Source organism: Archocentrus centrarchus, chromosome 18 (assembly GCF_007364275.1).
Source record: "Archocentrus centrarchus isolate MPI-CPG fArcCen1 chromosome 18, fArcCen1, whole genome shotgun sequence".
NCBI lineage: Eukaryota > Metazoa > Chordata > Actinopteri > Cichliformes > Cichlidae > Archocentrus > Archocentrus centrarchus.
This window is the reverse complement of record NC_044363.1, coordinates 21075934-21099163: the sequence shown is the minus strand read 5'-3', so window position 1 is coordinate 21099163 and position 23230 is coordinate 21075934.

Genomic DNA, 23230 nt, shown 5'->3' with positions numbered 1-23230 from the left:
ACAAAGCCCTTCCAGTGAGGACGCAGCTTCAGGCCCCTGAAGGTTCTGATCTATATGGGATAATATGATGGTATCATGTTCTAATGAGCTAAAATGACCCCTTTTTTGCATTTTTGCGTCTACGACAATTTATAAAAGCATTACATCATTTTAATTTACGTCATTTTAATACCATCACAGGTTTTTATGTTATTGTGAAATGTCACCCCCACATTGTAATATTTTCATGTGAACCATGCCTAACAGACCTAGAGTTGGGAGATTTACTGCTACAGAAACCTTGAGGCAGACACTCACTGCCAAAGGAGCTTAACTGATGGACATAAGTCAACTTTAATCTTTTTTGCAGAAAAATTGATGAAAACCATAATAAATTGCAGTACATCAGGGCATTTTAGAATATCTGTCATAGATAAAAGAAACAGTGTGGGTATGATAAACAAAATTAATGCCTTTAAAATGTTATTCTTTAGAAAACTATGAGCGTCATGAGTGACCCCCATTTTAGTCACTAAAAGAGCTCGGCTGCTTTAAGGTTAGTTGAATTTTTTTGTACATTATGTTATATTAGGAGTGATGCATGAGCAGTAGTTGTATTATGAATGCACATGTATCTGCGTGAACTGGATGTGCTACATTTTCCTGCTTTTGTCAGCTTAAACTTCAGTCCCCCTTTGTACTTGAATCACCTTAATCAAAGACTATTGTCAAATCCACAATGGCAGTCACAGACATTCACACATAAACACATCCTAACACCTGCTCATTATCATGTAGACGTCATCTAAAATGGTACCACTTTAGCTACATCAGAACACAGTGTTAAGCCGTGGTGTGAATGTGCATGACCCCGTACTTTTAAGAGCTACTCACATGGTGCTGTGACTGGAATGGGTGTGTGATTGGATAACCGGTTCCAGTCAGGCAAAGAAAAAAAAAAAAGGAAAAAGGGGAAAAAAAAGAAGAGCAAGTACACTGGATGGAGAAAGAGGAAAAAGGGAAAGAAGTAAAAAGTAGACTCAACGTTTCCAGGCCATGTTTTACTGTGCTGAGTACATCATATTGCATATGAAACAGTTACATCTATTTATTTTTGCAACCACTTATCCAATTAAGATAACTGGGCAGTGTTCGTCTTCCGAACTTGGGTCCTCTACCAGAGGTCTGGGAACTTCAGGGTCCTGCGCAGTATCTTAGCTGTTCCCAGGACTGCGCTCTTCTGGACAGGGATCTCGGATGTTGTTCCTGGAATCTGCTGGAGCCACTCTCCCAGTTTGGGGGTCACTGAGTGTTCTGATTACGACGGGGACCACTGTTACCTTCACCATGCACATCCTCTTCTAGCTCCTCTCTGAGCGCTTGGTATTTATCGAGCTTCTCGTGTTCTTTCTTCTTGATGTTGCCTTCACTTGGTATTGCATCATCTATCACTACGGCTTTCTTCCTCTGCTTGTCCACCACTACCATGTCCGGTTGGTTAGCCATCACATCACAACACATTACAAGAAAGCCTAAGACTCCATGCCTGACACATGGATCCTGGAATGCCTGGAACTATACAAGCTCAGCAGGACCCTAAGAGCCTTCATCAAGAACTCAATGGGAATATGGAGAACAAGACTAGAGGCCAACTTCAAGCCAATTGCACAAGTCAACATCAAGTACAGGATTTACCAAGGAGATGCTCTGTCCCCACTGCTGTTCTGCATAGGCTTGAACCCCCTCAGCCAGATATATATATATAAATTTAATTTATTTATTTGCAAAAGTATGATAACCTTTAACCTCCCCTCTTCAAGTCTCTTTGGGGGGATGAGCTCTCCTTAAATCATGATTTGTATATTTTTGGGGTGTGTGGCCAAAAACCTCCACAATAGCTTCTACTTTCCAGTTATTTTCTTGCTTTTCTTAATTCATATTTTTACTCAGTGCTTAATTTGTATGTTTGTAAGTCCCAGAACACAGAAAGGTGCAATTCCAGCAGGTTAGGAGAGAGTAAGATTTCCTGGTGCACATTTATTGCTGTTTTTTTTTTAGTGAGACTCATAAATGTGAAGCAAAAGTGAGGAGCGTGTCAAAGAAAAGGAAGGCAGGCGATTATTTTTAACATTATTTAGTTGTGAATGTAAAAAAACATTCCAATCTGAGAGGCCAGATGAAAATGCGGTACTGTTTTGTGGTTGTAAACATATAATAATAATAACACTAGCAAGTAAACTAACTGTAAAATGTACTTGGTGAATGGTGAATTATGTCATGTTAATTTTCACCTTACCATATCAGAACAGAACAGAAGAGAAACGACAATAATGGCAGCGAACGTTTGTACATGTGGTGTGAACCATGGATAAACTTTTACAGAGAGTCGCAGGGTAAGGTACACATTTTCATTTTATGTTAAGACCTATGTTTGCTGTTTGCATTTAGGAATTTCTTCTACATCTTATATGGCAGAATGGAAAATAAAGTTGACACTGACGTTTTGAAACCTTGAAAAATATCAGCACAGTCTGGATTCCTGATTTTTCAAAGAGGAAATCAAAGAACTTTATTGCGGGTGGAAAAAAGAAAATAAAACATATCCTATATTAGTTTGGAAAAGTATGTTACTGAACAGGTAACAGTTTTTTTTAGGTGTTTTTTCCCTTTCTTTTTCAAGATATACCTCTATTTCAGAAGAATAACTAAAAAAAAAAAAAAAACAGAATAGAAGATTGGGTTATAGTCCTGATAAAATATAAATTCCTTTTAAAGATGTGTAGTATAGCCATAGGCTGTGTTTACAATTGTATTACAATGGCTTTCATAAAAAAATAACACAATGTTTGCAGTTCTCTTATTTTTTTTATCTGATCAAACTAGCTCTTCCATTTACTGTACATGTTTATTTATTCATTTCAATTGATTTATTTTATTCCTCTATGTACATGGGTCTCTCTTACCGGATCATATTTGCATTCAGCCTCAGATGTGATGTTGTACAGGTGCAATGGAAGTCTTTAACTGCACTCCTATCTGGAGCAAGATTACATACAGTGAGTGAAGGTGTGAGACATGCCCTTAATCTATGTTAATATTAAAAGCCTGATAAATGTGAGAAGGGTCTCAAATGGGAGTTGGGATGATTAATACTGTTTTATTTATGGCAGTCATATTCTGTGGTGTCTGAAATATTGTCCCGCATAGATTACAGCAGCGAAAAATGAAAAGCAGGGCAGCTGATCCAGTTACTTCAGTAACTGTGCGTGTATTTGTGTGTGTGTGTGTGTTATTTATTTATTTTTTTTTCAGTAGTCCATTTGTATTTATCCTTTTCACGTGAACCATTTTGGCTGGAGAAAAGAGGCTATCAACAATGTTAGCTGTGCACTGCTTCAGGCTGCAAGCTGACCTCCTTGTGTCTGTGGCGATCACTGGAACTCTCCTTGAGCGCTGAGCGTGTTTCATCATCTGCACACTGCTTCTGTGAAAACATCTGGGCGAGAAATGATCCATCTCACCGTTGTCATCCATCTTTCTTCCTTCTGCCGCCCTGTCCCTTTCCATCTTTTCTACTCCATATACTGTTGTCACCGCTGCTTAATTACGGGTATCAGAGGTGGTGTCTCTGATATGCCGGAGACAAGTTGGGTTCTACTCCTGTGTAGTGCCTCGGGAGACCAAGTTGTGGTTTGAATCTGTGGCTGTGCTCTCACAATGAAATGTCTTTTCCAACAGTTTTGCCCTCTCTTGCTTTTCAAAACCACTTTCTGGAGAGTCTCTGGAGTCCTATGTTGTTATATAAATAGATTTTTCTCTTTTTCTTTTTTTTTTTTTTTTAGATTGGTGATGTTGGCTGGCAACTCAACAATTGAGTTAGCTGGCAAACCCTCTTTTTGTTTTCAAACAAAGAGAAGGGGAACACTGCCAAACTTATTAGCATTATCCGCACTTGCCCTGAGAAATGGTGTGTAGGCAAAGTTATGTGCTGATAGCTCTGACAATCAAGACTTGTTTAAAACTTGGATGGTAGAACTCAGAACACATACAATCACAGTTGTGGGAGTTAAGCTGCAAAATGATTGCAGTATTTCCACCTGAGGCATATTTGTATTGTTGCATGTTGAATTGTTGTTACATCCCACCACCTACCACCCTTTTTTTTTTTTTTTTTTAAATCGCATAAACACTGCAGGCTTTACAATGATATCCAATAATGCTTTGTATCCTATTCTGTCGTCCTATTTTATCTATATGAGGCATTCTGGCAGGAGGGTTTTGTCCCAAGATCAAGACACACTCTTCAGCACAAACAAAGTACACCAGTTCACATGTAGCTGTCAACCAACAGCTGTGTTCTGTCATTAGTATCGACTCTTCACTGCCTCTGCAATCAACGTGACAACTAAAGTACATTCACTAATCATGTCATTTGCATATTGTCATATTGTTTTGCTAAGATAACATCGTGTGATGCTTTGCTTGAATTTGTATTTGTTTTTTGCACTAACCCGTCACTTGTTTTATGTACACTGCTCAGTTTCTCTTTAACTCAAATATCTAATCCTGGCAGCGTATATTTCAGCATGTAAACATGATCAAAATGGCCTGCTGAGGTTCACACTTAAAATCAAGAAAGGGAAAAAAAGGTGAGTTAAGTGACTTTGAATGTGGCATGAGTCGGTCTGCGTTTTCCAGAAATTGCTGGATCAGATTGGGTGGTCTGTTTCAGAAACTGTTGATCTACTGGGATTTTCCCACACAACCATCTCCAAGGTTTTGAGAGAATGGCCTGGAAAAGAGAAAATATGCAGTGAGCTGCAGTTCTCTGTGTGAAAATGCCTCCTTGATGTCAGAGGTCAGAGGAGAACAGCCAGAATGCTTTGAGCTGATAGGAAAGCAGCAGTAGGTCAAATAACCACTTGTTACAACCTAAATATGCAGAAAAGCATCCTGGAAGCACAACACATAAACTTTGAAATAGATGGACTAAAGTGGGGTCCCCTAAGGTGCTGAATCAGGGTCCGGTGTAGCACTAATTACACCCGTGGAGCAAATATTGGTAAGGAGTTGGGTCATCTCCCTACCATCCCTAGCTAATTCTACGCCTCTGGATGGGCTACAGCAGCAGAAGACCTCACTGGGTGCAACTCCTGTCAGCTTAGAACAGGAATCTCAGGCTTCAACTTGCATGAGCTCACCAAAATTGGACAGCAGAAGACTGGAAAATTGTGCCTGGTCTGATGAGTTTCAATTTCTGCTGTGATATTCAGACGGTCGGGTCAGAATTTGGTGTAAACAACACAAAAGCATGGATCCATCCTGTTTTATATCAACAATTCAGGCTGCTGCTGCTGGTGTAATGGTTCCAGGGATATCTTCTTGGCAAATTTTGGGCCCCTTAGTACCAAGTGAGCATTGTTTAAACACCACAGCCTACCTGAGTGTTGTTGCTGGCCATGTCCATCCCTTTATGATCACACTGTACCCATCTTCTGATGACTGCTTCCAGCAGGATAACACACAATGTCACAAAGCTCAAATCATCTCAGACTGGTTGCTTGAACATGACAGTGAGTTCACCCTACTCAAATGGACTCCACAGTTGCCAGATGTCAGTCCAGTAGAGCACCTTTGGGATGTGATGGAACAGGAGATTCACATCATGGATGTGCAGCTGACAAATCTGCAGCAGCTGTGTGATGCTGTCATGTCAATATGGACCAAAATCTGTGAAGAATGTTTCCAGCACCTTGCTTGAATGTTGGTTCAACCCAGTACTAGTAAAGTGTACCCAATAAAGTGGCTTTGTGAGTGTACACAGAATTTGTCCTATAGGCCAATCAAATTGTTTTTGCCCATGCAATCCTCGGTTAAAACATGTTTTTGCAGCTCTTAAAGAAAAAACGTGCATATACATGTACAATATTTGGTGAGTTTCTTTGTGTGAAAAGACAGCAACAAGCTGATAAATCCTGAATGTCAGCGCACACTAAGATGAGAATTAAATTAAACTGAGTTTTATTTAAGAAGTATAATGCCAAAGCATATCATAGTACTATAAGTGTGTGGCAGAAAGCCTTCCTTGTAATAAGAAAAGACCAGACACAGGGTTCACAGCTGGCTGAGTAGAAAGAGAAAAGGTTATTGCAATTCCGCATCATCTAACTAGTTATTGTTGTAATAATGATAATATCAAGAATGTAGAGTTCCAGAGCCACTGAGACCTACAGAGAAAGAGAGGAAACTGCACAAACTACAGTGCTATATAAATTCATGGAGAGTGAAAACCGGTGTGTGTGTGTGTCTGTGTGTGTGTGTGTGTGTGTGTGTGTGTGTGTGTGGGGGGGGGGGGGGGGGGGGGGGGGGGGGGGTATCTTTTTGCTTCATGGGGCTTTCCCACCAGTCGAGGGCTGTAACAGCATAACTAAGGGATAGTCACATATAAGCTTTATTAATGACAGTTTTAGGTGTGCTATTTTAGGTGCGATTTTAAAACTATGGGGTGTCTGCCTCCTGAAGCTGAATTAGGAGCTGGTTCCACAGGAGGGGGATCTGATAACTGAACCCATTACCTCCCATTCTACTTTAAGAAACTCTAGGAACCACAAGTAAGTCAGCACTCATAGAGCACACTGGAATAATATTGAGCTGTGAGGTGTTTAAGAAAGTATAGAGCTTTGTCATTAAGGGAATTACACGCAAGAAGAAGGATTATATTGTAATGATCCATGATGGACGTTATTGCTAAATGTGTGTCACAGTTATTGTTCTCTTTAAGTTAGGTTGTTTTGGGGTTGAACCGGAAGGAGATGTGGGGGGTCGCTCTTGGGAGGGAGGTCTCTTTTTTTCTTGTGTGAGTTAGAGTTGGCTGTATCCGGCGAGAGCTGTTCTGTGTGTGTGTCCGGCCTGATTAAATGGTGTTAGTAACGAAACCTCTGCCTGGTGCTTGGGTGACATAACGGAACGTTACACTGGTGTCAGAAGCTTAAACTACGAACTACCACGCCTGGATCTATTACCAGCGGCTCTGCTCACGGCTCAGGGACACAACTCCCGATTATGCGGAGGAACACTGTTAAGAAGGAGGAGCAGGAGATGGATATCCGACCCGCTCGCAGCGTGAGGGAAGCGGCGCTCCAGCTGGCTGCTGGTTCTCCCCAGGTTTGTCTCGGCTGGAGGGCCGTTCGCGCCATGATCGCCATTTCGGCGGGACGGAGCGGAAGTCATGTGATGTAAACAATGATGGCAGCGCCCATGCACAGCCGGCTACGGTAAACATAAAGACACCCAAGTTCAGCGGTAAGACGCCGTGGGAAGTGTTTATTGCTCAGTTTGAACTATTAGCTGCTGCAGCTGGCTGGTCTGTCGATCATAAAGCATTGCAATTAGCTCTGTGCCTGTGTGAGGATGCAGCAGCATGCCTGCTGCTGCTGAGTGAAAGAGAGAGGGGAGACTATACTGCTCTAGTTGGGGCACTCCAGAGACGGTTTGGGCAGTATAACCAGCCTGTGCTACTGAGGTCAGAGTTTCACAACAGACGGAGACTGCCTGGAGAACCGCTGCGTATCCTGGCCCATGACATTGAGTGCCTCTGCAGGCGGGCCTATGACAACATGCCCCTTGCAGTGCAGACAGAGCTCGCCCGTGATCAGTTCCTACAGGCCCTCAGTCCCAAAGAGCTCCGTATTCAGACACAGCTTGCTCGTCCAACCACACTCAGTGCAGCTCTGGAGTTGGCGTTGGAGAGGGAGATGCTGACAGGACCTCCTGGAGGGGCTGAGGATTCACCAGTGGTCAGAGCAACATCTGCACCTGCTGAGCGGACGGAGAGGCAGGGGGGACCACACAGCATGACCCAGGCGGCTGCTCTTCAGTCACCTTCTCCCCGTGCTGGCACACGCCGCCGACCACAAAGCTGCTGGGGATGTGGACAAGCTGGACATCTCATCAGGCAGTGCCCCAGGTTTGCAGCGGCGCAGGGAAACGGTCAGGGGCCCGTGTAGGTGGGAGTACACGGGCCGTCGTGACCAACACCCCCACACCACCCACATTGTCACCTGGCATGGTCATTACTGTAGGCTGGACCCAAGTTGGTGACTTTTGCCACATTCCGGTGGTGGTTGATGGGGTATCCTGCACAGCACTCCTCGACACAGGGTCCAACACAACACTGGTCCGACCTGACATCATTCCAGCTGGGACTGCCATGCAAACAACCAATGTGCAGCTTAAGACAGTGACTGGTGACCTGGCCCCCATAAAAGGGAGGGGGATGTTTCAGTTTAAGGTTGGAGACCTAACCATGCCTTTTGCTGCCTGGGTGGCTGACGTCCAGGATGCCTGCATCCTGGGGCTGGACTTTTTACGAGCCATTGATGGTGTGCTGGACCTCGGGGAAGGCTGTCTGTTACTCCCGGGAGGAGAGAGGGTGCAGCTTAAACCCCCACCTTTAAACCCATCCCCTGCTGTAATAGCGGCTTGCACCTCGGAGTCCCCTGTATTACCACTAGTTGAACAGCGAACTGATGAAGAGGAGAGGCTGTCAGCAGTGAGAAACGTCTGGTCCAGGAACTGTGAGGGCCTGACTCAGCAGCAGCAAGGAAGTCTATGGCAGGTGCTCTTGGACTTTAAAGACATTTTTGCCCTCACAGAGTGTGATGTAGGCCTGACACACTTGGTGGAACACGTTATTGACACTGGGGATGCTCGTCCTGTTAAAATGCGTCCTCGTCGCCTTCCTCTGGCTCATCAGGAGGCGGCTGACCAAGAACTGCGTGAGATGCTAAAGATGGGCATCATAGAGCCATCTGAAAGTCCCTGGGCATCTGCTGTGGTGATGGTGCCCAAGAAGAACAGTCCACGAATGCGCTTTTGCGTGGACTACAGGCCACTTAATAAAGTTACTAAAAAGGACTCTTATCCCCTTCCCAGAATCGATGAGTCTCTCGACCTGGTGGCAGGGTCTTCCTGGTTCTCCACCCTGGACCTGCGAAGTGGTTACTGGCAGGTGCCTCTGTCCCCAGATTCTAGACCAAAGACGGCCTTTTGCACGAACAGGGGACTGTGGCAGTTCAGAGTCCTGAGCTTTGGCCTGTGCAACGCCCCAGCCACCTTTGAGAGACTTATGGACGGTGTGCTGGCTGGTGTCCCAAGACAGCAGTGTCTGGTCTACCTGGACGACCTCCTGGTGCATGGGACCTCTTTTGAAACCACCATGGATACCCTGAGACAGGTAATGGAGAGAGTAAGGGCCGCAGGCCTTAAGCTGCACCCGGACAAGTGTCACTTCATGAGGAGGGAGGTGGAGTTCCTTGGTCACAAGTTGGGTCGGGAGGGCATCAGCACTTTGGAGGAAAAAGTGCAGACCATTAGGGACTGGCCCACTCCCGCAGACCAGGTGCAACTAAAAAGCTTCCTGGGACTGGCGTCATATTACAGGAGGTTTGTAAAAGGCTTCTCCTCCATAGCTGCACCACTCTTTCGCCTGCTGCAGAAGGATCACGACTTCAGCTGGACCCAAGACTGTCAGCAGGCATTCGACACCCTGCGCAGATCCCTGACGGAGTCTCCGATCCTTGCCCCACCTGACCCCGCACTACCATTTGTCCTGGACACAGATGCAAGTAGTGTGGGACTGGGAGCCGTGCTGTCGCAGGTCGGACCTGAAGGTGAGAAGGTGGTGGCGTACTTCAGCCGGGTCCTGAATAAGAGTGAGCGACGCTATTGTGTCACACGGCGAGAGCTCCTGGCTGTGGTGATGGCAGTGAGACACTTTAAGTACTACCTATGTGGCACGCCTTTTATCATCAGGACTGATCATGCCGCCCTCCAGTGGCTTATGTCTTTCAGAGAACCAGAGGGGCAGGTGGCTCGTTGGCTGGAGGAGCTCCAGGCCTTTAATTTCACTGTGGAGCACAGAGCAGGGGCACACCACTCCAATGCGGATGCACTATCCCGCCGCCCATGTGCCGCGACAGGCTGCCGCTATTGTGGGAAGCGGGAGGAGAAGGAGAGGGAACTCACAGCAACAAATAATCCTGCACAGCTCTCCTGCAGGGCACTCCTAGTGGTGGACATGGCAGAATGGAGGGCCCAGCAGGAGCAAGACACCGACCTGCTACCAGTACTACGATGGCTTGAGAACGAGCAGCGACCTAACTGGGATGAGGTTACCGGGCTCTCTATCGCCACCAAAGGGCTGTGGGCCAAGTTCAATGCTCTAAGGTTGGACAAGGGAGTGCTGCAGCGCGGCTGGAAAGATCCTGCTACAGGTGAGGAAAGGTGGCAAGTTGTGGTACCCAAGTCGCTAAGGCCAGCGGTGCTGGAAGCCTGCCATGGGAGTAGAGGCGCTGGCCACTTTGGCGTGTCAAAGACCCTTCGCCGCCTGCGCCAGGGTTACTATTGGGGCCAGCAGCGTAGAGATGTGGAGGGCTTCTGCCGAAGCTGTGACTCCTGTGCCGCCCACAAAGGTCCGCTGGACCAGTCCCGTGCTCAACTTCAACAGCAACCGGCAGGTGCACCGATGGAGTGAGTGGCTGTGGACATCATGGGGCCATTTCCCCGGACTGATAGGGGAAACCGCTATGTGGTTGCTGCTATGGACTATTTTACCAAATGGCCGGAAGCATACGCCATCCCGGACCAGGAGGCGGAGACAGTGGCTGACACATTAGTGGAGGGAATGCTCAGCAGATTTGGAACGGCAGGGGTTCTTCACAGTGACCAAGGCCGTAACTTTGAGTCCAGGGTGTTTGCTGCCATGTGCGAACGCCTTGGAATTCAGAAGACCCGCACCACGCCACTCCACCCCCAGAGTGATGGCCTGGTGGAAAGGTTTAATAGGACACTGGCCCAGCAGTTAGCCATCATCACGTCAGAACACCAGCGTGACTGGGACACTCACCTCCCACTCATCCTAATGGCCTACAGGTCGGCCGTCCAGGACTCCACCCAGTGCACACCCGCCCTGCTCATGTTAGGGAGAGAACTAAGGACCCCTGCTGAACTGGCTTTTGGGAAACCTCCTGATGCTCCGGATGCGCCACCGGGTCAAAGCTATGCCAGGAAGCTGCAGGACCGACTGGAGTCGGCGCATTCCTATGCTCGGGACCAGCTGGCAAAGGCGGGACTGCGGCAAAAGAGAAACTACGACCTGACTACTAAAGGGAGGCACTTCCGTGCTGGAGAGCTGGTGTGGGTCTACAGCCCGAAGAGAAAAAAAGGACGGTGTCCTAAACTGGACAGCAACTGGGTTGGACCCTGCAGTGTCCTGGAACGAGTTGGGGAAGTGGTTTATAGAGTACAGTTACCACCTAGAGGCAGGAAAGTGGTCCTGCACAGAGACAGGATGGCCCCTTATAAGGGTCGTTCTCCTTCCCCTTTCTCTGAGGGATGCGTGCAAATCCCCCACACTCCAGCTCAGCTGGACTCCCAGCTGGACATGGCTCCCTCCCCATCCCCTTGTTCTCCCCCTCAGTTTCCTGTAGTTCATGCCACCCCTCGGAAGCCAAAGAGGCGACGTCAACTGCCTCCCCGCCTCAGAGACTGTGTTTTTCCCTCGAGGACGAGGAACTTTTTGTTGGGGGAGCAGTGTAATGATCCATGATGGACGTTATTGCTAAATGTGTGTCACAGTTATTGTCCTCTTTAAGTTAGGTTGTTTTGGGGTTGAACCGGAAGGAGATGTGGGGGGTCGCTCTTGGGAGGGAGGTCTCTTTTTTTCTTGTGTGAGTTAGAGTTGGCTGTATCCGGCGAGAGCTGTTCTGTGTGTGTGTCCGGCCTGATTAAATGGTGTTAGTAACGAAACCTCTGCCTGGTGCTTGGGTGACATAACGGAACGTTACAATATGGAGTTGATGCAGAGAGGCTAATAATGGAGATAATTTCAGTCGATACTCCCACTGCAGCATTTCTGGATCAGTTGGAGGCTTTTCGCAGAGTTTTTGGGACGTCCTAATAATATGTAATTACTATAGTTGAACTAAGACTATAGTCTATAGACTATAATCTCATATTTATTTATAATCCTGACTTCCACCTGTTGAAAACTAAATATTCAGGGCAAAATAATCATTGATCTGCATTCATTTTTGTAATAATGCATGTTTTGTTATTTGTGATATATTCAGCACACATTTTCCCCCCTAACTAGGGTATGATTTCCCTTCTGTCTAAAATCTCAGACTCATTCACTGTTTACAGTTCAGCTCCATTTGAAATGATCAAAGGAGATCCTTTGGTGAACAAGATCAACAGAGAAAGTAAAAAAAAGGTAAAAGACAAAGGTCTCTGAGGTGAACCTGCAGGCACTCAGCCCTTGTCTACACCAGCAGACTTCCTGTGGTTTGATGGTCACCCATATGAAATTAGTTAAGTGGTCAAAAACATCATCTAGTCTCAGCCTGTGTCCCCCTCTGTCTCTTTTATTTCCATGTATTGATTAATTATGTATACAGAAGAGATTTATTTAAGATTCAAGCAAATTCACTGCAAAAAGAAAGGGTCAATAAATGCATGCTGTAGGTTATTGAGTGATCATATTAAATAATGATGAACTCAATATCCATCCACCCGTTTTCTGATGTTTATCTGGGCCCAAGTCACAGGGACAACACACTAAGCAGAGAACCTGGACAGAACCTCCAACTTCCAGGGGAACACCAAGGCCTTCCCAAGCCAGCTGAGAGACACAATCTCTCCAGCATGTCCTGGGTCTGCCTGTAGGCATGTATTACTGCATAGGACATGACTGGAACACCTCACCTGCCCAGGAGGCATCCTGGTCAGCTGCCCAAACCACTGTTACGGGCTCTTTTTTTATGCGGAGGAGTAGCAGCTGTACTCTGAGCCCTTCCTAAATGACCAAACTCCTCAACCTATCACTAAGGGAGAGCCCGGCCACCCTTCAGAAGAAATCCACTTCCACCGCCTGTATTAGCAATCTCACTCTTTTGGTCACTACCCAGAACTTGCGGTCATAGGTGATGGTAGGGAAGTAGATCAACCAGCAAATCAACAGCTTTGCTTTCACAACAGACCAGTACAGCATCTGCATCACTACAGACACCAGACCAATCCATCTGTCAGTCTCCTGTTCCCCCCTCCCCTCAGCTGTGAACAAGACCCCGAGATACTTAAACTCCTCCACTTGGGGCAGCAACCCATCCCTGACCCAGAATGGGCACTCCACCCTTTTCCCGCTGAGGACCACGGCCTCAGACTTAGAGTTGCTAGTTCTCAATCCCACCACTTTGCACTTTTTTGTGAATCACTGGAGTCTGAGCTGGAGGCCACCACCCGATGAAGCCAACAGAACCACAACATTCATGAAAAGCAGAGGTGAGATCCTGAGACCATCGAATTCAATATTTTGCAAAAAGAAATCCTGACGATAGTTTTTGCCACAATCAAGTCCAGCCTCGTGGCCAAACACACAGACCCATTTACCACCGATTATGATTGAAGCCACCCATAGTTTTGAAACTACGGTTTCCAAGTTGCTCTAGGCGGTCTAATAAAGCGGCTCTGTCTCAAAGTCAAAGTTTTCATTAAATTTTTAATTTTGATTTGACCTCTCATGATGCGCTGGTGTACCTGGGATAATATGGATTTTAGATCACTCATTTGGTGCTTTAATATGAGTTTATCACACTCTTACTTCTAATTTGTGAAATATCTCTTATATTATCTGTAGCAAGAAAAAAACATCTTCTGTTTTTTCTCCCTCTGTGAAGTGTCTGTCACTCTCTTAGGTGTTTACTGATTTTCATTTCTTCCTATGTCTTCTGAGTAAAGTTTATAGTCAGAAAAGTATAAAGCCTGGTCTGTCAAGCTGCAGTTTTCACCTGCATGAACCAAACGCTACTTCTTACACAACAAACTCATTATCAGCTCCCATTCTTTTCCTCACATTTGTCGAGTTGAGAGGGGAATTATAATATTTTAAAATGGTTTTCTATTTATACAGCTGCATCTTCACATCACGTCACATACCTGATGCATTAAAATGATGAGAGCTTTCAATTTTTACTTCAAATGTGGATTGGCAAATCCACCTTTTTCATGCACTAGTTAACTTACAGTTTACCACAACGACATCTTCTAGATAACTGCTTGCAGTGTCCATGATCACGCGTTAGATTTAAAATGCAAATCAAATCAAATTTGTCTTTTATGATGAATATAATTGATTTTATATGCATGACAATTGTGTCATCATGAACTATAGTGTGTTTCTCTCGTAGTTTCTGATATATGTCCCGCCTTGAGTAACATTGGCCAAAGGTTTAAAAATACAGGCTGAAAGTCTGAAAATCAGGGATCAGTACCAGATTCTACTAATATCTATTTTCCGTGCAGTGCCAGCGAACAGCTAGCGCTGCCTTGGTGCTTGTAGAAACCAATTTTAATTTGAACAGCTTTGAAAACCCAACAATCCATAGTGTTATGTAATATAATCACTCTGCAAAATTTTGGTGAATTTCTTGAGTTGGTTCAGGAATGTTGTGGTGCCGTGACAGTTGTTTTTTTAATTTATTTATTTATTTGGTGGAAATGCTGAGAATCGTTTCTAGATTGTGCCGTTTTGGTGAAAAACAAACAGAATTTGTCTTAATATAAAAATCTGAATATCTTATGATAAACGATTAGTCAGTGTTTAACTAGAAGTAGTAGTAAAAAAAACAAAAACACACAAATTTATTGCCGACACATTAAAACGTGACCAATGCCACTTGCCTCGAGAAGCTCTTGGGTTGCTTTTGCAGTTTGTTTTGGGTCGTTATCCATTTGCACTGTGAAGTGCTAGTCAGTCAGTTTTGCAGCATTTGGTTGAATTTGAGCAGAGAGTGTAGCCCTGTACGCTTCACAATTCATCCTGCTGCTTCTATCAGCAGGCACATCATCAATAAACACCAGCAATCCAGTTCCTCTGGCAGCCATACATACCTGTACCATAACTCTGCCTCCACCATGTTCAACACAGGAGCTGTTTCTCTCCTTCTCCTGGTAAAAGTTCATCTTGTTTTCATCTGTCCAAAGAAATTATTTTCACACCTGCGCCGGCTGTTTTAGACATTTCCTGGCAAAGTCTAACTTGAGAGTAACCATTGCTTTTCACCTGGCTGTAAAACCTCTGTATAGTAGTACTGTAGTAGACTTTGATAATGATTCACCTGCCTCCTTGAGAGTGTTCTTGATTTGGTTAGATGTAATGAAATTGTTTTTTTATTAACCAACTACGTATTAACTACGTTCACACTGCAGCCTGAATCATCCCCTTTAAGACTTCTGTCTTCTGTGCTCTGAGCTGACAGGCGCCTTCATTCGTTAATGCACTAGATTGTTTATTTGGTGACTCCTAACACTTTTGCATTCTCTATAATAGGCTTATTTTGTTCTCTTTGGACCCCATATTGAAACGTCCAGTGAAAAGCTACCAAATGCAACTTCAACACTTGGAATCAACTCAGAAAAAGGCCTCAGGGCGGCCAGTCCACTGTCCAGTCACTTCTGAGCCTCTGAAAATAGGATGAAGTGTGAAGTAAATATAAATATATAATTGGCTCTAATTCCTAAATGTTTAATGCAATACTTTTGTGAAACCTGTTGAATTAAAGCTGAAGGTCTGCACCAATCACAGCTTGATTTTTTCATTTAAAATCCATTGTGGTGCTGTGGAGGAAAAAAAAGTGTCATTATCCCAAAAACATAGGCTACGTTCACACTGCAGCCTGAAGAGACCCAATTCCGATTTTTTTGTGAAATCCGATTTTGTTTGCGTGGTCGTTCACATTTCGAAATATATGTGACTTGGATGTGATCTGTGTGTGAACAGCAGACGAACCTGAAAGTGTCCCGCATGTGTAGTAGAGGACGCGATAACGTCACATGTAGCGAGCGCGCTCAATGTTTGCAGAAGTCACACGTTTTCCTTCCCGCGTCCGCATAACTGGACGTAGAATAGTGACGTTTGTCAAGTATCAATGACGTGCAGGTTGGATAAATGCGACCTGGCCGTGCACACTCAGGTGGCATTTGAAAAGATCGGATAGGTATTGGATTTAGGACCACATATCCAAGTGGCCTGGGTCGCATTTGAAAAAATCCGATCTGTGTTGTTCAGACTGGCATGAAAAGATCGGATACAGGTCGCATGAGGGCGAAAAAAATCGGATTTGGGTCACTTCAGGCTGCAGTGTGAACGTAGCCTTAGGGACCTAACTGTACAGCTGCTTGACATAAATGAGCTGGACCTAGGGGCCCAGTTTCCCGTACAGAGATTATGTCTAATCCTGGACTAAATGCTTTTTCCTATTGTGGTCTTCATTGACTTTTTCCTTTTAGTCATGCTTAATCCATGACTGGGAAACCGGCTGAGGGAGTTTAACCTTCTAGGCCCAAGTGTCTTCAGTCACTGCAAGTCTTTCACTTTGCATTGCTACAACACATCACTCAGCTGTGCTTTTTTTTTTTTTTTAACACTAAGGCATTTCACATTCATTTACACCTGCATAGAGAGGAATATTTATAAAATTATGGCAGCGCCAGTCGCTGTGTTGTGCCTTAATGATGTGTCTTCCATTTCCTCTGCGTGATTAATTTCTTCCTTAATTTAAATATTGTCAGTGGTCTTTATCTATAATCAGGGCACTCTGCCTGTAGTAGCTGCACCTTGTAATAAAATGCTAATTATCTTATTGATTTATAATTTTTCCATCTCGTGTCAGGTATTTACACTTTTCTCTGGCTCCTGTTGCACACCAGAACATTAAAACTGGATTTGTAAAGTGGAGTTATTTACTTCAAAGTTGTGCCTATTGTTTCCTGTAGCTCGTAGGGCTTGTTATAGCAAGAATATGTTAAAAGTCTCCTCAAACTCCGAGATAAATTTGAATAAGTCCACGCTTTGAAGTGGCAGCTTTAGCAGGGATAAATCTTGGGCATCGGAAGCTGTCAAAGTCGACAGTGAATGTGATAATGAGACGTCTTTGGCAATGCGCACGGCTTTCTCTCCTCTGACAAGTGATCAGCATCAGCGTGTGTCACACTTAACGCATGCATGAACACACAGTTGCAAAGGTAAAAAGGGCAACAGGGTTAAAAAAAAACTGATTAAGAAGCACTGAAGACACAAATGATATTGCTGCAATCTGCCTCTCAACTTCTTTTAGCTCAGCGGGACACTTTTTTCTTGGCTGGTGAATGGCCTTCCTCTATCACAATGTCTAAAACCACACCAAATATGGAGATATTCTCACCTCCTTGTTGATTATTTTAATCGAATCCCGACTCTCTGGGATTTAACAGAGGCTTATCAGGCGGCAGGCTGGCTGGGAATCCGTCTTGCTTGGTGAGGTGTAGAGTCCCAGGGACACAACACCTTTCTGAAGCGCCACACAAAAGCCCCCAAGCGCTGCTGAGAGTGGCAGATATCATTGCACCCTGCAGCTCCACAATCATAAATACATACATTTAGTAAAAAATACAAGGGACTTTGCTGTTGGGCAGATAATGACACTGCCAGTCCTGTGAAAATGCATGACTAAAGGGGAGTAAAAATAACCAAGGTTATGGAAACGGAGAAAAACTGTCAACAGAAAATATATAAATATGGGTTCTTTTTTTCCAATAATCTTCAAGTTTTTCACTATATTTGCAGTACTGCATAGCACGAGCGGTCAGTGAAGGAATGCTCTTAATCTGCGCACCAGCACATACATAAACCCAAATATTGTTTTACTGGTGCATTCAGAGTTTCTTTGGAGACTGAAGTGGTCTAAAAGGAATAATGTACACAGATAAGCGGACACTATAGGCTTTATAGACAGTTGAAGGGAGGAGGTGAATTTTGCTGAGATGAGAAAGCAGAGAATGGGACAGAAAGAGTAATTGAAAACATCCCAGACAGGATGTGGTTACAAGGGAGATAGATTACATTGTGTTGAAAAGGATGTGAAGGAAACTAATGAGTCTGTATTTCAGTAATTGTCCTCAGCTAAGAATAAGCATCGACTTAGACAAGCCTGAGACAGTGGGCCTCTCTTTAGACGGCATTTAGATTCCTATGTCACCATACCCTAATTGCAAGGTGACCATTCTATTTGAGAAACCAGACAGTGACGCCAAACTTGGTGCAGCTTTTAATGAGCCGCGCTGCTGTAAACAAGCTTTCATGCTTTTCACTGGCAATTACAATAAAAGAAAGAACCTTAAGGCATATTTTAATCCATTTTTTTGTTGTTATTCTCTAACTGATGTTTGTTGCTGGTGTTCCCATGTGGAAGTTAATCAAACAAAATATAAAAGTAAGAATAGTTTAAGTACTCTAGCCTTCGCTCAGTCGTAAATTAGTGCTTTGAACACAAATCTGTTAAATGAAGATATTAGAAGAGAGACACACACTGACTGTGTCACATAGCATTGTACTTCATGTGTCAATTGACATGCAGAGATGGAATTAAAGATTCCAGTTAAACACAAGAAATAGTGAAGTGACAGTTGCTGGGATGTGCCGATTTGGGGGGCAAAACTTCTCTCGAGCGTGGATTTGTCTTCTAGACAAGTATTTGTCATTGTTTGTGCTTGTATAGAAATAATAGCTGTGATTTTGTTTTGTTTTTTTGATGCATGTGAAACAGTGCAGGAGAGATGAAGTAACTGAGGACTGTCAGCTATTATTTTTAGCCTCATTGCCACCTGGCAAGCAGCAGTTTTCACTGAGCAAGCTGTGATCGCCTACTTGCACAACACCAAACTGCCGATAGTCACAGTTTTCAACTAGCTGCCCAGCATAGTCGAGCATTCTCCAACACAGCCTGGACTCTCTTAGGCACGATTTTGTGTCATTTCTTTAAGTGGTCTTCAGGAAGAGTTCTCCAGGCTTTTTGAAGGATGTCCTCTTCTTTTGATGTTGGTTACTTATTGTTCTGCTCTCTTTCAGGATGATCCATCTGCTTCAATAACGTTGAGGTTTGGGCTCTGGGGAGACCAATCAATGACTGATAGTGTTCCACTGTGTGTTTTTCTATCCAGGTATGATTGGCATTGGCAGTGTGTTTGGGATCATTGTCTTGCTGAAAAAAACAAATCAGACCCTTTGCAGGTATTGGTACTTTCCTGTGTTGATAATTCCATCAATTTAGAGAAGATCTCCAACACCACTGGCTGAAATGCAGCCCAAACCATGACAGAGCCTCCACCATGTTTCACAGATGGTTGTAGACTCTCATTATTGTAGCTCTCCCCTGACCTCCATTGATGGTGATTTAAACCAAAATCCCAGATCATCACTGTATAAGACCTGTTGCCTCTGATTTTCAGTCCAGTTCTTGCATACTTTGGAATACCTCAGCCTTTTCTCCCTTCAGCGAGGCTAGATGGTTCAGCTGAAGGACCAGATCAATCTCTAAGGTCCTGTGTCAGGACTTTGCTGGATTTTTTTCCCTGTTTCTTAAGGGCATGGCTTTCAGATACTTTCATCTGCTATAGATAGCAAGTGAACGGTAGAAGCAGCCAGTGGCTGGCAATGACAAGAAAGTCTGGCTAGTTTGAGGGAAATTATAAAGAAATGAAGGGTGGCTCAAGACTTTTACACAGTATTCTGTGAAAATGCATTTTTATCCAGTGCAAATAAAATAAATAAATAAAAAATAATAATAATGAAGAGTTCATTTAACACAAACATATTATAATAATATTCACACCTCCAGCAGAAAGGCTTGTTTAAAAAAGTTTAGCTGCTTACAGTATTGAGATCAAGGGAAATCATAAGAAGACATGATTAAAAAAAAAAAAAAAGGAAGAAAAAAAAAGTCTGGGACTTTGGAGGCCAAATCAATTGTTTTTTATGATACCAGAGAGACCTATGAAGGAATGTGTTCAGAGGATGTAGATACTGATGAATTGCACAGCCAAGTGGATTTCCACAACACCTGACAAGATCACGACTCAAGATTCACCACTTTCAATCCCCGGCAGGTGAAAGAAATTGGTGAGGCTAGAAAAACTGTCCAGTGGTCAAAATGACGAGATAAATCAGAGTGTGAAACCATTCTAATAATGAGAACTGGTTAAACATCATTGCCTGTGAGCAGAGGCCATTAAACGTCTGATATCCTAACATGACAGATGAAATACTGTGAAATACAGCTGCTACCCCCCTGTCATAATCTTGTTAACACGTTCTATCACAAGTTACTCTCGCACAAACAACCACTTTAAGAAGTGGTAAAGTCTTCAAGAATTGTCCCTTCCTTTTCTCTCAAATCACAAGTAGATACTTGTTGAAAAAGAATGACATGGTCCCATTTCAAAAGGTCAAGGACAGCCTCAACAGCCAATCATCACAGTCAGATGAACAAAATTGCAGGCCTGACATGAAATAGACCAAAATGTAATAGTTAGCTGACCGTACGGTGTACTGTAATCTAGCACATCCAGGCTGGAAAGTTTTCTCTCACATAGTTCCAGCATGAACTTCAGTGACTCAAAAAGCAGCCAAAACCAATCAAAGTCACTATATTAACTAAGGTGAAGTTTTCAGGCACCTTTGAAACATTAGCAAATTAGCCATTCAAAGTGTATGCAAAGGTCAACACTGGTCAGGAAGAGGGCGGTCAGCATATAGCATGATTCATGACTATCATTTGTATTTGAAAAATTAATAGAGGCTGCCTGATAAATCATCACCCGGACCATCCTTTGACAAAATCACGAAACAGCCATAATCTCCTGTGCCCTTTGAATGGAGACACATGCTGACTGCAAGGTCAAGATGAATGAGAGAAACTTAAGCACTTCTCGGTGAAAAGAGGGCACAGAGGTGGTGTGTGTATCGCTCAATGATGACATTTAATATCGACCACTTGTTGTGGTTCTGAATAGACCTCTCCTGATCCGGGCCTTAAAGAAAAGTATAAATATGTACTCTTGTACTCACTTGACCCAGAAGAATGAAAAAGTAGAGCAATATAATGCTTGAATTAGATGTGAAATAGAAGCCCGTGGCAGAGGAGAAGCAAGTTGATTGCTGAAACAGTACACTGGGTTTATAAGTTTTTTTAAACCTACTTTTGTTAGCAGATATTTTGTTTCCATCACAGTTCTAATGTTTTAGGTTCTGCGAAATCTTCTCACCGACAGCTGCCCTGCACACTTGCTGACATAGCAAAACTATAGAAGCTGCAAAACACAGGTTTTTTTAAACGTCACAGATGTGCTGGAGGCTTTTTATGCCCAACGCTGCAAATCTGATGGTGAGGGACTGCTTCCTTTGTAACAAAAGGCACATAATGTTCCATGCAATAGCATCTAAAGGGCAATGTCCAGCAACAGTGCTCAATAAATGCTGTGTAATGTGTGATTCGCCTATTATCCAAAGGAAAAAAAAACCTGAGAGGCTCAGCCTCAACACCAGATTAAACTTCAACAGTGTTGATGCTAAGATTGAATTCAGTGTAGTCTTTTCAATGCTGAATGATGTTTAATTATGGTTTAAAATATTGGAACAGCTGGAGGATTGCTTGGGTTATCTTGCTGAGCACCTGCAAAGTTGGAAACATTCCCGGCAGGATAAGATGAAGTGTCCTCACAGTTTGTTTTTTTTGGTTTCTTTTTTAACAATTTAAATGTAGCAAACTACTTCTTTTTTATGGTGTTATTGCACCATACACCACAAAAAAACAAAAGGAAGGGCATGCCAAATAATCATTAATACTGTAAGTGCAAGCACACACATACTTACTGGCTAATTTGCACCTGCAGCCTGTCTAAACCATATTCATAAGTGTGCGAACACACACATGCACATGAAAATGTTCATATTTATCTCTGTCTCTTTCTCCCTCGCTCCTCCTGTGTTTCTAAAATAGGAATATCAGTGATGAGCAGTGCAGCTGGAGACAATAAACTGGTAGAAGAACCAATTACCAGCAGGTGACAAGCTGGTGGTTCAGGGCTTTCAGCATGTCATTATCTGCACATCGACATTTCCAAGAGCCCTGACAGGGCCATTTCTGAGGCTGCCATGGCGAGCCACCTTGATAAACCCCGAAAAGAAAAAAAGGGGGAAGAAAAACCCATTGCAACATTCATAAGTTCACTCATGGTTATACACTTTTTACTCACTTTCTAAATAGAAAAATGCAAGGACAAGGTGGTTTGGGGGTTGACGGTCTAGTTATTCTTAACCATACATACACACACACACACACACATATATATATATATATATATATATATATATATATATATATATATATATATATATATATATATATATATATATATACACACAATACTATTAGGTAAGCCTTCCTGTAATTCCTTTAAATATTCCTAAGGAATAGTTCTCCAGGCTTCTTGGCCCTTCTTTGGATGTTGGCGTCATGAGCTGTGTGGATTGTCAAGTATTTACAGAACAAAACACAGGCGGCAGGAAGTGAACTCAAATCTAGCTTTAATGTTAATTTCCCAGGTGATAAAATCCTGAAACTATAGAGCAGGTTACAGAAAACAGGGAACCCATAGACCAGGAAATATTAAGAATTAATAAGCACAGGAGAACTCAGAGCTAGGTTACCCACAGCTAGAGGGGCAACTTGGCAAAGGACAAGGGGAGACTGAGCAACTAAATACAAGAGGGAATGAGGGAAGAGGAAACAGGTGGGAGCACAGGTAAAACTAATAATGGAAACAAGGGAAGTAAACTAAATATGAAGCACAAAGACAAAAGACCACCAAAGTTAAACAGGAAGTAATTACACACAGAGACAAAAGGCTCTAACATACAAACTTGACACAGAAGGGCACAAAGGAAAGGCTAATAACAAAACTTTACCAAATAACCCTAGACCTTTGTTCAGATGATCCCACACTGCTTCAGTAATGTTGAGGTCCGGGCTCTGGCGAGGCCAATCCATGACTGATAGTGTTTTGTTGTGTGTTTTTCTATCCAGGTATGGCAGTGTGTTTGGGATCATTGTCTCACAGAAAAAATAAAGCTGTATCCAATCAGACTCTTTCCAAATGGCATTCATAATTCCATCAATTTAGACGAGATCCTTAACACCACTGGTCTTTGCTGGATTTTTTTCCTATTTCTTAAGGACATGACTTTCAGTTAATGTTGCCACTGTCCTCCACTTGTCCAGTTTCCTCAGTTTTTTAAGGCTCACTGAGATAAATTTTCAGCTAACAGCTCCTAGTAAATTATGTTGGTGCAAAAATATTACTACATGATTGTGCTATC